Here is a 14,900-nt window from a genome sequence, read left to right on the forward strand (position 1 = left end):
TTTTGCGTATTTCATTTGTTTTTGTTTTAAACTGAATGGGTTGTTTTACAAAGTGAGAGTTTACATATGCTTTAAAGTGGAACTGCACTGCATCTCAGCACCACAAATCAAAAATGCTATTTAATTCATTTTAAATATTTAACACAAACTCACCCATCCATCCATATCTCCTTGCTTTATTTTGCTGAGAAATAATTTAGACCCCCCCCTCAGCATTTCTGGTAGTGGCCATTTTGAATAGGGGAAGATGATTCGTGTATCATAATTTACTTCCTGGAATCTATCTGCCCTTAGCTCAGGCATAGGCCTCCCCTCCTGAAGACTCATGGGATGTATGACATCATTTGCCTAGGCATGGAAACCAGGATGTAAATGAAGAAATGTAAAAAAAAAAGTTTAAAACAATTAAATATGATATACTTTCCTATCCATTTACTATAGTTAGCAGCATAAGGATTAAAAATAACCCATGTTGATTGAGAGAGTGAAGTTGCGCTTTCATTTCGGTAAACATTAACTCCCCAGACCCCTATGGGGACAAAAATAGCAAGTACAATGTCAGCAGTAATTTTTAGCTCCTGGTATTGAGATACGTGAGAGAGAACATATAACAAATATACAGTAGGTGTGATCCCAATTTAGTTGCAGAAGTGGCAATACGCACTGTTAGAGGGATAGTTCAGGTACTATCAGAGGTAAGAACGAGTGACGCTTATTCAGGTGCATTTTCAGAGTTTACAAAGCGTGACGCAACAACGGAATAATGGTCACTGGTTGCATTCCTTTGACTGAAAGCACATTGCTGATGGAAAATGGCTTACTGCTCATAGGAAAAGTCTTGCTATAGTGCAAACAGTGAAAGCGTGGCGTACAAACATCTTCTATGCTTGGCTGGCATAACACAGCCTGTTCTTTCCACTGTTTTAATAAAAAAAAAGTGAGAGGTCCACCCTTACACAGGGAACCTACACTTACCTTAGCTTGACTGGCTCACACTGGACCAGTCCTGTTATTTCTGCTATGCACGGTATTGTTGGAAGATATTATAGAGACTGATGTCTGCCAGTTATATTAGCAGCATTATAAATTCTTTCGCCCTGTAAAAGAATAGATGTAAACGTACCTTTCCCACTACGTGTGCCTCCGATCTTCACTTTCTTGCAGAGCAAAATGGAGGAAGAATCCTCAGCACCCAACATGCTTCTGAGAGCCTTCAATGCCTGCGCCCATTTCTTCCATGCTGTGCTTCCCCCCGTTGGCTGCTACATCACTACACTTCTGCAGGGACCCTACACTACACTTCTGCAGGGACCCTACACTACACTTCTGCAGAGACCCTACACTACACTTCTGCAGGGACTCTACACTACACTTCTGCAGGGACCCTACACTACACTTCTGCAGGGACCCTACGCTACACTTCTGCAGGGACCCTACGCTACACTTCTGCAGGGATCCTACGCTACACTTCTGCAGGGACGCTGCGCTACACTTCTGCAGGGACGCTGCGCTACACTTCTGCAGGGACGCTGCGCTACACTTCTGCAGGGACGCTGCGCTACACTTCTGCAGGGACTCTGCGCTACACTTCTGCAGGGACTCTGCGCTACACTTCTACACTGCGCCCATTACTTCCATGCTGTGCTTCCACCCGTTGGCTGCTACATCACTACACTTCTGCAGGGACACTACACTACACTTCTGCAGGAACCCTACACTACACTTCTGCAGGGACCCTACACTACACTTCTGCAGGGACCCTACACTACACTTCTGCAGGGACCCTACACTACACTTCTGCAGGGACCCTACACTACACTTCTGCAGGGACCCTACAATACACTTCTGCAGGGACCCTACAATACACTTCTGCAGGGACCCTACAATACACTTCTGCAGGGACCCTACACTACACTTCTGCAGGGACCCTACACTACACTTCTGCAGGGACTCTACACTACACTTCTGCAGGGACCCTACGCTACACTTCTGCAGGGACCCTACGCTACACTTCTGCAGGGACCCTACGCTACACTTCTGCAGGGATCCTACGCTACACTTCTGCAGGGACGCTGCGCTACACTTCTGCAGGGACGCTGCGCTACACTTCTGCAGGGACGCTGCGCTACACTTCTGCAGGGACTCTGCGCTACACTTCTGCAGGGACTCTGCGCTACACTTCTGCAGGGACCCTGCGCTACACTTCTACACTGCGCCCATTACTTCCATGCTGTGCTTCCACCCGTTGGCTGCTACATCACTACACTTCTGCAGGGACGCTACACTACACTTCTGCAGGAACCCTACACTACACTTCTGCAGGGACCCTACACTACACTTCTGCAGGGACCCTACACTACACTTCTGCAGGGACCCTACACTACACTTCTGCAGGGACCCTACACTACACTTCTGCAGGGACCCTACAATACACTTCTGCAGGGACCCTACAATACACTTCTGCAGGGACCCTACAATACACTTCTGCAGGGACCCTACAATATACTTCTGCAGGGACCCTACAATATACTTCTGCAGGGACGCTACACTACACTTCTACACTGCGCCCATTACTACCATGCTGTGCTTCCGCCTGTTGCCTGCTACATTTCTGCAGGGATGCTACACTACACTTCTGCAGGGACGCTACACTACACTTCTGCAGGGACGCTACACTACACTTCTGCAGGGACCCTACACTACACTTCTGCAGGGACCCTACACTACACTTCTGCAGGGACCCTACACTACACTTCTGCAGGGACCCCACACTACACTTCTGCAGGGACCCCACACTACACTTCTGCAGGGACCCTACACTACACTTCTGCAGGGACCCTACACTACACTTCTACACTGCGCCCATTACTACCATGCTGTGCTTCCACCTGTTGCCTGCTACATCACTACACTTCTGCAGGGACGCTACACTACACTTCTGCAGGGACCCTACACTACACTTCTGCAGGGACCCTACACTACACTTCTGCAGGGACCCTACACTACACTTCTGCAGGGACCCTACGCTACACTTCTGCAGGGACCCTACGCTACACTTCTGCAGGGATCCTACGCTACACTTCTGCAGGGACGCTGCGCTACACTTCTGCAGGGACGCTGCGCTACACTTCTGCAGGGACGCTGCGCTACACTTCTGCAGGGACGCTGCGCTACACTTCTGCAGGGACTCTGCGCTACACTTCTGCAGGGACTCTGCGCTACACTTCTGCAGGGACCCTGCGCTACACTTCTACACTGCGCCCATTACTTCCATGCTGTGCTTCCACCCGTTGGCTGCTACATCACTACACTTCTGCAGGGACGCTACACTACACTTCTGCAGGAACCCTACACTACACTTCTGCAGGGACCCTACACTACACTTCTGCAGGGACCCTACACTACACTTCTGCAGGGACCCTACACTACACTTCTGCAGGGACCCTACACTACACTTCTGCAGGGACCCTACAATACACTTCTGCAGGGACCCTACAATACACTTCTGCAGGGACCCTACAATACACTTCTGCAGGGACCCTACAATATACTTCTGCAGGGACCCTACAATATACTTCTGCAGGGACGCTACACTACACTTCTACACTGCGCCCATTACTACCATGCTGTGCTTCCGCCTGTTGCCTGCTACATTTCTGCAGGGATGCTACACTACACTTCTGCAGGGACGCTACACTACACTTCTGCAGGGACGCTACACTACACTTCTGCAGGGACCCTACACTACACTTCTGCAGGGACCCTACACTACACTTCTGCAGGGACCCTACACTACACTTCTGCAGGGACCCCACACTACACTTCTGCAGGGACCCCACACTACACTTCTGCAGGGACCCTACACTACACTTCTGCAGGGACCCTACACTACACTTCTACACTGCGCCCATTACTACCATGCTGTGCTTCCACCTGTTGCCTGCTACATCACTACACTTCTGCAGGGACGCTACACTACACTTCTGCAGGGACCCTACACTACACTTCTGCAGGGACCCTACACTACACTTCTGCAGGGACCCTACACTACACTTCTGCAGGGACCCTACGCTACACTTCTGCAGGGATCCTACGCTACACTTCTGCAGGGACGCTGCGCTACACTTCTGCAGGGACGCTGCGCTACACTTCTGCAGGGACGCTGCGCTACACTTCTGCAGGGACGCTGCGCTACACTTCTGCAGGGACTCTGCGCTACACTTCTGCAGGGACTCTGCGCTACACTTCTGCAGGGACCCTGCGCTACACTTCTACACTGCGCCCATTACTTCCATGCTGTGCTTCCACCCGTTGGCTGCTACATCACTACACTTCTGCAGGGACGCTACACTACACTTCTGCAGGAACCCTACACTACACTTCTGCAGGGACCCTACACTACACTTCTGCAGGGACCCTACACTACACTTCTGCAGGGACCCTACACTACACTTCTGCAGGGACCCTACAATACACTTCTGCAGGGACCCTACAATACACTTCTGCAGGGACCCTACAATACACTTCTGCAGGGACACTACACTACACTTCTGCAGGGACCCTACACTACACTTCTGCAGGGACTCTACACTACACTTCTGCAGGGACCCTACGCTACACTTCTGCAGGGACCCTACGCTACACTTCTGCAGGGACCCTACGCTACACTTCTGCAGGGATCCTACGCTACACTTCTGCAGGGACGCTGCGCTACACTTCTGCAGGGACGCTGCGCTACACTTCTGCAGGGACGCTGCGCTACACTTCTGCAGGGACGCTGCGCTACACTTCTGCAGGGACGCTGCGCTACACTTCTGCAGGGACTCTGCGCTACACTTCTGCAGGGACCCTGCGCTACACTTCTACACTGCGCCCATTACTTCCATGCTGTGCTTCCACCCGTTGGCTGCTACATCACTACACTTCTGCAGGGACGCTACACTACACTTCTGCAGGAACCCTACACTACACTTCTGCAGGGACCCTACACTACACTTCTGCAGGGACCCTACACTACACTTCTGCAGGGACCCTACACTACACTTCTGCAGGGACCCTACACTACACTTCTGCAGGGACCCTACAATACACTTCTGCAGGGACCCTACAATACACTTCTGCAGGGACCCTACAATACACTTCTGCAGGGACCCTACAATATACTTCTGCAGGGACGCTACACTACACTTCTACACTGCGCCCATTACTACCATGCTGTGCTTCCGCCTGTTGCCTGCTACATTTCTGCAGGGACGCTACACTACACTTCTGCAGGGACGCTACACTACACTTCTGCAGGGACGCTACACTACACTTCTGCAGGGACCCTACACTACACTTCTGCAGGGACCCTACACTACAGTTCTGCAGGGACCCTACACTACACTTCTGCAGGGACCCCACACTACACTTCTGCAGGGACCCTACACTACACTTCTGCAGGGACCCTACACTACACTTCTGCAGGGACCCTACACTACACTTCTGCAGGGACCCTACACTTCTGCAGGGACCCTACACTACACTTCTACACTGCGCCCATTACTACCATGCTGTGCTTCCACCTGTTGCCTGCTACATCACTACACTTCTGCAGGGACCCTACACTACACTTCTGCAGGGACCCTACACTACACTTCTGCAGGGACCCTACACTACACTTCTGCAGGGACCCTACACTACACTTCTACACTGCGCCCATTACTTCCATGCTGTGCTTCCACCCATTGGCTGCTACATCACTACACTTCTGCAGGGACGCCGCACTACACTTCTGCAGGGACGCCGCACTACACTTCTGCAGGGACGCCGCACTACACTTCTGCAGGGACCCTACACTACACTTCTGCAGGGACCCTACACTACACTTCTGCAGGGACCCTACACTACACTTCTACACTGCGCCCATTACTTCCATGCTGTGCTTCCACCCGTTGGCTGCTACATCACTACACTTCTGCAGGGACGCTGCACTACACTTCTGCAGGGACGCTGCACTACACTTCTGCAGGGACGCTGCACTACACTTCTGCAGGGACGCTGCACTACACTTCTGCAGGGACTCTACACTACACTTCTGCAGGGACTCTACACTACACTTCTGCAGGGACGCTGCACTACACTTCTGCAGGGACGCTGCACTACACTTCTGCAGGGACACTGCACTACACTTCTGCAGGGACGCTACACTACACTTCTGCAAGGAAGCTGCACTACAGTTCAGATCTGCAGGGACTCTGTACTACACATCTGCAGGGACGCTGCACTTAAATTCTGAAGGGATGCTTTAAATTTGTTTTACCTTTCCTCAGTTGCTTCCTGATTTCTGGATCTAGGAAAATAATGTCATACATCCTAGGAGGGGAGGAAGGGTTTTCTCAGCTAAGCACACTGTCCTGCCTGCATGCCTGAGCTAAGAGCAGATGGATTCCAGGAAGTAAATGCTGCATGAATCTGCCCTTCCTAAAGATGGCCACGGGCAGAAATGCTAGGAAGTGTTTTTCAAAATATTTTCTCAGCAAAATAAAGCATGGAGACATGGATGGATGGGTGAGTTTTCTGTGAATATTGAAAATGAATTAAATAGCATTTTCATTGTGTGGTATTCAGATGCAGTATAGTTCTGCTTTAAGGCTCCATGTACACGGGACGTTTGGAAAACACTTCTGAACGATGGAAACTGACTGCTGGAAAACGCAGGTTAAAAAACATCTGTTTAGCCATGTTTGCATACTGTGTTTATGGCCGTTGGAGCATTTTGGAAAGTCTTTTGAGATTATCTTTAAAAAAAACGCTTCTAAACACAGAATGCACTGAAAAACAGTAAAACAAATTAACTATTTCAGACATTTTAAGAGAAATAGAGAGAGCAGAAGCAGAGAGAGCAGCATGTGTTGAGATGACCTGTCTTTTCTGGTTGTATTTACTATGGATCCCATCATGAGCATAATGCGGCACGTTCTACCATTTTTTCCTTCATGCGAATCCTGACTGCACTGGTGTACCAGGTCCATTTGAATATATGTAAAAAGCTTTGCATGCATTTTTTAAGAAAAAAGGCTCTGGACAGCATCTGGATATGGAACAGTTAAAAAACACTTCTAAACGTAAACGCCTATAAATGCATTTACAAGCATTTGGCGTTTGAAACGCTGATAAAATCTACTCCTGAATGCAAGTTTGGTGCGTTCAGAAAAATGACTGTAAACTCAACTGCCTGTAAACGACATAGTGTACATGGACACATAGGAAAACATTAGGGAGAGTTCAGGGGCTGCTGAAAAAAGCAGAAAAGCTCCTAAATGTGAGTTTATCAGCTGCAGTGTACATGGAGCTTTAATAAGACAAAATTCAACTAACTTTATTACTGTTTTGCCTGCATCTTGGATCGCTGTTACTATTAATGCATTTAAAGTCCATGATATGATATGTATTCTAAATGTAATTCATGTATCTGTAGCATTTGTAAAAAAAAAAAAAAAAAGGAGGAAAAAAAAAAAGTCTTTTTGCCCCAGAAATATAATTCCTGTTCTAACAGGTTGTATTTGTATGATCTTCCAGAAGTATAGAACATGCATGACAGTGGCTAAATGGTCAGCACTTCTGCCTACTAGGGTTGTTGGTTTGAATCCCAACCCCAGTACCACCTGTCTGGAGTTTGCATGTTCTCCCTGTGCCTGCGTGGGTTTCCTCCGAGGGCTCCGGTTTCCTCCCACATTCCAAAGACATGGTGGTAGGTTAATTGGTTCCTATCTAAAATTGTCCCTAGCATGTGTATGAATGAATGTAAGTTAGGGACCTTAGATTGTACGCTCCTTGAGGGCAGGGACTGATGTGAATGTACAATATATACAGTGGGGATCGAAAGTTTGGGCACCCCAGCTAAAAATTTGTATTAATGTGCATAAAGAAGCCAAAGAAAGATGGAAAAATCTCCAAAAGGCATCAAATTACAGATTAGACATTCTTATAATATGTCAACAAAAGTTAGATTTTATTTCCATCATTTACACTTTCAAAATAACAGAAAACAAACAAATGGTGTCTGCAAAAGTTTGGGCACCCTGCAGAGTTAATATCTTGTACTGCCCCCTTTGGCAAGTATCACAGCTTGTAAACGCTTTTTGTAGCCAGCCAAGAGTCTTTCAATTCTTGTTTGAGGTATCTTTGCCCATTCTTCCTTACAAAAGTCTTCCAGTTCTTTGAGATTTCTGGGCTGTCTGTCACGCACTGCTCTTTTAAGGTCTATCCATAGATTTTCAATTATGTTGAGGTCAGGAGATTGTGAAGGCCATGGCAAAACCTTCATTTTACGCCTCTTGATGTAATCCCCCGTGGATTTCGAGGTGTGTTTAGGATCATTATCCATTTGTAGAAGCCATCCTCTCTTTAACTTCAGCTTTTTCACAGATGGCATCAAGTTACCATCCAAAATTTGCTGAAATTTTATTGAATCCGTTTTTCCTTCTACTCGTGAGATGTTCCCTGTGCCACTGGCTGCAACACAACCCCAAAGCATGATTGATCCAACCCCATGCTTAACAGTTGGACAGAGGTTCTTTTCATTAAATTCTGTGCCCCTTCTTCTCCAAACGTACCTTTGCTCATTCCGGCCAAAAAGTTCAATTTTAACCTCATCGGTCCACAGAACTTGTTTCCAAAATGCATCAGGCTTGTCTATATGTTCATTTGCAAAGTTCACACGATGATTTTTGTGGTGAGGACGTAGAAAAGGTTTTCTTCTGATGACTCTTCCATGAAGACCATATTTGTACAAGTATCTCTTTATAGTGGAATAGTGTACCACAACTCCAGTGTCTGCCAGATCTTTCTGGAGGGATCGTTCAGTCAAACGTGGGTTTTGAATTGCTTTTCTCACAATCCTGCGAGCTGTTCTGTCTGATATTTTTCTTGGTCTTCCAGATCTTGCTTTAACTTCCACTGTTCCTGATGACTGCCATTTATTAATTACATTCCGAACAGAGGATATTGACATCTGAAAACGCTTTGCTATCTTCTTATAGCCTTCTCCAGCTTTGTGAGCGTCAACTATTTTCAGTTTCAGTTTTCTAGACAACTGCTTAGAAGAACCCATGGTGCTGATTGTTGGGGCAAGGTCAGATGAGTCTGGGCATTTAAAACCTTTGAGATTGACATAACCTGGTCTTCCCAGACGATGATTGAGAACAATCCATAACACTGGCAGGTCTCAGCTTTGCAAAGGGGGCAGTGCATGCTATAAATTCTGCAGGGTGCCCAAACTTTTGCAGATGCCATTTTTTTGTTTTCTGTTATTTTGAAAGTGTAAATGATGGAAATAAAATCTAACTTTTGTTGACATATTATAAGAATGTCTAATCTGTAATTTGATGCCTTTTGGAGATTTTTCCATCTTTCCTTGGCTTCTTTATGCACATTAATACAAATTTTTAGCTGGGGTGCCCAAACTTTCGGTCCCCACTGTATATATGTAAATTGATGGCGCTATATAAGTACCTATAATAAATAATGTATGTGCAGTTGTAACAGAACACATAATAGCTGGCTCAGAATTCATCCATATCTCTGATGTCTTCCAGGGACATGGGAAATTTTCTCGTCTGTCAGATTGTTTTCTGTACATCAGCTGGGAAGGAGAGAGGGGGGTGTGATTGTCAGCAGACCAATGGTAATGTGAGCCTTGGGCTTTCGGGGGGGGGAGGGGGGGTCATTGACTACATCGTTTAGAATGAACTCCATAATCACAGAAGACACATACTGTACATCATACTTACTGAGCTTTTCTATTTCACAGCCAACTATTTAGTATGATTTGTGTATATGAAACAATACCACGTTGCATTCTGCTCTGTTTATTATTATTATTATTGTTCAGGATTTCTATAGTGCCAACAGTTTGCACAGTGCTCTACAATATAAAGGGAGACAGTACAATTACAATGCAGCTCCATACAGAAGGACTAGGAGGACCTTGCTCAAGGAGCTTACAATCTAAACTTTATTTACGGTTGGTGGTGGCTGACAGTGTATCGATATGATCATTTATTCGATCATTTGATGCAAATAAAATGATCAAATTGAATAGAAATCATAAATCACACATCCTCCATCCAATCACTCTAGTAAGCTTTTGATCAATTTCAATGCTGGAAATTTGATCGGCCGTGGCAGAATTTTATTGGTTATTTCTCCTTGATCGATCGAATAGATATTTTTATTCAATACTGTATAGGTTGCATGATCTGATATTTTACTCAATGATGAATCACTTAGTTTGTGATCACTTGTACCTATGTTGATTATAAATTGATACATTAAAGATAAGACGGTGCAACGCTAAAAACAATGAATGTATCAGTATATCAGTAAGGATGAGTATTCCTATAGGCTCATGGAAAGTCCAGTAATAAAATCAAAATGCAACAAATATATATAAATATATATAATAATAAGGTGATATAATAAATCAAAGCCCCCCTAAAGGTATATGTGCAGGGCGACGGTAATGTGCATAGATCAAAACGTATTGACCTAAGGAGGAGCCTTTTGCACGCCGTGACGTCACGCCGCCGGATCACGGAGGTCCGGCAGCAATCCTTATCACCCAGCTGGTCAGTGTATTCAGCAGCTTTCATGCTGCTTATTGTACAGTTCACAGTTACCCTATGCCTTAGATACCCTATGTATGTTCACTACTACTTATGTTTCAATTTTAATACTCATTTCATAAATACTTTAACATACTACACTATGGGCATCTATATTTCTTGCTCTGCACCGAGCAATTAAACCCCATCCCAGGACCCCAGGTGATCTATTTGGACCAGAGGAGGGAAGCTTATGACCATACTCTAATACAGACAACCCGTTAGAGGGACCCTCTGATTGACATCTCTAATACCCGTACCAGGCTGTACCCTTAGGAGACCTCCGGTCGATACATTTGATCTATGCGCATTAAGATTGCGCTTCCGGTGAGTGTGCAATCTTACCATTTTTCACCGGATGATATTATATCTAACACTGGGATAGCAGAGCAGTCACATTAACTGTTACTCATCTGGACTTTTACCATCACCCTGCACATATATCTTTAGGGGGGCTTTGATTTATTATGTCACATTATTATATATATTTTATATATATTTGTTGCATTTTGATTTTATTACTGGGCTTTCCATGAGCCTATAGGAATACTCATCCTTACTGATATACTGATACATTTATTGTTTTTAGCGCTGCACTGTCAGATCTTTATTGCTTGTTGAAAAGGTTTGTGGTTCCTTTTTGGTGCAATTAGCTGCTATTGTATGCGCTTGCTAGGTTCCCACTCTTCTTATAAATTGATACATGTATGACCACCTTTAAAACCCCCCCATGCCTTGCATTAAAAAGTCTGCCACAAACCTGGACATTGGAGAGTGGAGATGAGCAGCAGGTACCAGGGGAGGGAGGAAGAAGGTAAGTGTATATGTGTATTCATTGCCCCCTAGACCAGAGCTTCGCAACCAGCGGGCTGCAGCCCATTGCCAGGCCCTGCCCCCCCCCCTTCTGCTGGGCCCATCAGGAGTATTCTGCCCTGTAGTCCTGGAATGAGAGGAAATGTGCAAGGCCCCCTCTAGCCAGGGCTGTGCTAGTATGGAAGCTGGAGTCTGGTGTGTGTCACTTTACTGGGATTGCCAGGAGATGTCTAGATCAGCACAGAGCATCCCCACTGATACCTGTCTGTGCAAGCCTGAGACACTGGAGCCCCAGGGGGGACGAAACATTGATCAGCACAGAACTGTCCTGCAAATACACATACTGTACCTGTAATTGTGTGCTCATTTTCTTCCCTCCAGCTTTACTAGACTAGGCCCATCACTTTGTATGATATTGGGCTCATTCACACAGGTGCAGAGCCCTGTACAGCACGAAGAGCAATTTGTTGTGGCCTAGTATACACAATCAGAAAATCTTACAAAAAATATCGCTTACTAAGTGATCGTACAATAATCTGATTGTTTGTACACAGCTTTTACCCAAAATAATTCGAAGGGACAAAAACAAAAATTGTTCTCGTATGATACCAGATCATATGATTTTTTCTTTAAATCGGTACAATTATTATTGTACTAATGACTATTATCATTACAATTCATCAAAAAATACAATACAAATATATGACATCACTTTCGAATTTTTATTCTGTTGTACCAGAATTTTTGCAACTTTGGTAAGCTCTTCACTTTCCATATGAGACTAGCATGCAAAGAAAAAAAAAACCACGGACGATCATTCATTGATATTCTCATTGTGTGAACGAGGCTTTAATCTTTTTGTTCTAGCATGGAGCTGTGTGCAGGCACCCTTTATAAATGAATGGGGACTCAGCAGCTGTACAGACTCATCCACACAGCCCAGTCTGACAGGTACACAGGGACGGTTAGCCTGTGCATCCAAGGCTATGTACCTGTCAGACTGGGCTGTGTTGGTGAGTCTGTAACACCGCCGAGTCCCCATTCATAGGGTGCCCACATACAGCTCCACAATAGTTTAAAAATCTAAACTCTTAGATTGTAAGCTCCAAGGAGCAGGGCCTACTTAACCCTCTTGTATTGAAGCGGTATCGTCTCCCGTTATATTGTAAACCGAAAGCAAACTGTTGGCGCTATATAAATCCTGTATAATATAATAATAATATAAACAAACGGCTTCATTCTGTATGGGACACTGCATCCTTGTGAACAAGCCCAATAAATTATAGATTTAACCACCTTCCGCCTGCCCTATAGTACAATGACGGGCGCAAGGTGGTTCTCTCGTTCTGATAGGATGTCATATGACGTCCTACCATTCTCACTGTGCATGCGCGGCTCAGGGAGCGCGCAGCGCGGTGATCACCGGTGCGCTGTGTCCCTTGGACACAGCGGATCACGGAAAGAGCTGAAGATGTCGGCTCGGTTATCGGCATTTCTCTCCTCTCGAGCTGTCACGCTGACAGCTCGAGAGGAGAGGAGAGGAGAGCCGGTAATCGGCTTTCCGTGGAGGGGACATGTACACTGATCATCAGGGCACTGATGATTAGTGTGCCCTGATGATCAGTGTGGCCCCAGAAGTGCCACCTGTCAGTGCTCATCAGTGCCACGTGCCAGTGCCCATCAGTGCCACATCAATGCCACATATCAGTGCATACCAGTGCACATCAATGCCACATATCAGTGCCCATCTGAGCTGCCTTTCAATGTCACCCATCAGTGCCAGTCAGTGCCACCTATCAATGCCAATCAGTGCCACCTATCAGTGCTGCAAATCACTGCCACCTATCAGTGCCAGTCAGTGCCGCCTATCAGTGCCAGTCAGTGCCGCCTATCAGTGCCAGTCAGTGCCAGTCAGTGCCGCCTAACAGTGCCAGTCAGTGCTGCCTATCAGTGCCGCCCATCAGTGCCCTATATCAGTGCCATATATCAGTGTCATATATCAGTGCTGCCTTTCAGTGCCCATCAGTGATGCCTGTCAATGCCCATCAGTGCAACCTACCAGTGCCTCCTCATCAGTGCCCATCAGTGCCACCTATCAGTGTCCATCAATGCAGCCTATCAGTGCCCATTACTGCAGCCTCATTAGCGCACATCAGTGAAGGAGAAAAATCACTTATTTACAGAACTGTATAACAAAAACTAAGAAAAAACTTTTTTTTTTCAAAATTTTCAGTGGTTTTTGGTTTGTTTAAGAAAAAATAAAAATCCCAGAGGTGATTAAATACCACCAAAAGAAAGCTCTATCTGTCTCAAAAAAATGATAAAAATTTCATATGGGTACAGTGTTGCATGACCGTGCATTTGTCATTCAAAATGTGACAGCGCTGAAAGCTGGAAATTGGCTTGGGCAGGAAGGGGGTATAAGTGCCCTGTAGGCTAGCGGTTAAAGTGTATCTATAGTGTAGACTTGTTTTGTTTTGGATAGAGTGGGGGGGGGGGGGTAGAATCACAATATAAACAAATCTACATTGAATCACAATCTACCCTTCCATCACATGAGGAATATTATCAAGTGGCACAAAAGGGTGCACTTGTAAAAAAAAAAAAAAAAAAAGAAAAAACAAATTGCATAAAACAATTCACCTAGCTAAAGTGCATTCGTTCTGTGTGAATGGATAAAAAAACACATGTTATTAGTCTATTTCCAGTGCTATTTGAATGTGTTTCATTGATTTAAAATTGAAAATACTGCAAATGAGGCTGAGGGGTCGATTTACCAAAAATGAAGAGTGGAAAATCTGGTGCGGGGACAAGGTCATCTAGTGCTTAGGGAGAAGATATCAAATGGCGCCCCCCCAAAAAAAGTGAGCATTATATGTCAGCAAAAATTTCCTCCTTCCCCCCCCAAACAAAATTCAAGCACTATGGGGAGGCTATAGAGTACTGTGATCCTGTAGTAATCTATAGCCTCCCCATAGTCCCCCGTCAGGGCTCCACAATAGAGGTGCCACTGGCTGTCAGATTGCCACAGTGCAGTGTTTGCTTACCCACACCGTACCAACATTCTTTGCTGGGAGGACATGGGGAAGGGTCAGTGGTGTATTTAGGTTTTGTGCTGCCCTAGGCAACACAAGAATTGGCACCCCCTGCAGAATGAGCCTGACATTGACCAAGAACACCACTGCCCTCCACTACCACTGCCCCCCATACACCAGCCACCATCCCCCATGGCAAGAGAGAAAAAGACACGTACCTTCACAGCTCCGGACATCCCCAGGAATGAGAGTCGGGCTGTGCATACACCATCATGAAACCCACAGCATCTCTCGGAACCCACCAGGTCCCCATATGTGTGTCCCTTCTTCCAAGGGGCAGTGCTGCCCCCCCTGAAAAATGCTGCCCTAGGCAAATGCCTTGTTTGCCTTGTGGTAAATAGACCCC

The sequence above is a fragment of the Staurois parvus genome, unplaced genomic scaffold (assembly GCF_062004578.1).
Source record: "Staurois parvus isolate SC_StPar_1 unplaced genomic scaffold, SC_StPar_1.0 ptg000170l, whole genome shotgun sequence".
In the NCBI taxonomy this organism is placed as follows: Eukaryota; Metazoa; Chordata; class Amphibia; order Anura; family Ranidae; genus Staurois; species Staurois parvus.